Below are 1390 nucleotides of genomic sequence, written 5' to 3'. Positions count from 1 at the left end.
ACTTTTAGGTACATATTCTAAAGAACTAAAAAATATATGGCCACAAAAACACTTATGCATGTTCATAGCAGAATTATTCATAGTAGCCAACAGATGGAAACGACCCAAGTAGCCATCAAGTGAATAAACAAAACGTGACGTAGCTGTACAATGGGTTATTATTCACCCAGAGAAAGGAAAAAAGTCCTGGTACATGCTACAACATGCATGACCCTTGCACCCATTCAAGTGAAGACAAATACTGACTACACAGACACACAGAGCTCCATTTATATGAAATGTTCAGACTAGGCAAATCCATAGAGACAAAATAGATTAGTGGTTGCCAGTGCTCGGTGGACAGGAAATGTCAGATGACTGCTAATGGGTATTGAGTTTCTTTGGGGACGATGGAATGTTCTGGAGTTAGATAGCCATCATGATCGCAGCAATGTTGTGAATATGCAAGGAAACCACAACATTGAATTGTAATTTTGGGTTTTTTAATACTGGGAATGGAACTCAGGCCCTTGTGCTTGCCAGTATGCTGTGAAGCTGTCTTCCCATCTGCCCAGCCCTACTTTTTCTCCTTTTGTCCACTAAAAGAGATTGAATGCAGGAAGACTCTACCATGGAACATCATGGGCCAGGGATATAGCTCAATGGCATGGTGCCTAACTGGCAAGTACAAGATCCTGAGTTGGATTCCAAGTTCCAAACAAACAAACAAACAAACAAAAAAGACCTTGTCTCTGAACTACATAGCCAATCTTGCTATATTGCTTGGGTTGACCTCAAATTTTGGATCCTCCTTCTTCAGGCTCCCAAGTAGCTAGGCTTAATGGAAGGTGTCATTGTGCCTGGCTTTGAACTATACATGTTTAAATGAAGTTTATGGTATGAGTCCTATCTAATTTTTTTTTTTAAAGATAGGTGGGGGAGCAGGTGCAGGGGCCAGGAGTTCGATCCCTGGACCTGCTGTGCTGGCCCCACCCCTAGGGCACGCTGAGACAGCAATTGAGACTGGGTATGATGGTGTACACCGGTAATCCCAGCTCTTGAGAGGCTGTAAACAGGCAGATCACTACAATTCCGATCTAGTAATGAGACCCTGAACACCCTGTAGACCCTTCCCTAAAAAAAAAAAAAAAAAAAAAAAAATAGATAGGTGGGGGACCAGCAAGATAGCTCAACAGACTAAGCACCTGCCTTGGCAAGTTCAGGGACCAGGGTTCAATCCCAGGTCCTGCATGCCGCACTGATCTCACCTCTGGGGTGTGCTGAGCCAGTGACAAAGTCTGGGCATGTGGCACACACCTGTAATCCCAGCTCTGGGGAGGCTAAAAACAGGAAGATCACTACGAGTCTGAGCTCTGTAGTGAGACCTTGCACCAAATACATAAAAAAAAAA

General features: G+C 43.7%; 1 protein-coding gene across 3 annotated transcripts in view; it reads right to left on the bottom strand.

Annotated features, from left to right (window-relative positions):
• The window catches only part of Arhgap30 (Rho GTPase activating protein 30), a 19783-nt gene that overhangs the window by 10206 nt on the left and 8187 nt on the right, over window positions 1-1390 (bottom strand). The gene's annotated exons all lie outside the window — the stretch shown is intronic.

The sequence above is a fragment of the Octodon degus genome, unplaced genomic scaffold (genome assembly GCF_000260255.1).
Source record: "Octodon degus isolate 3935 unplaced genomic scaffold, OctDeg1.0 scaffold00116, whole genome shotgun sequence".
Taxonomy (NCBI): domain Eukaryota; kingdom Metazoa; phylum Chordata; class Mammalia; order Rodentia; family Octodontidae; genus Octodon; species Octodon degus.
Note: the sequence above shows the minus strand (reverse complement) of the source record. Positions and strands in the feature narration are given on the sequence as shown.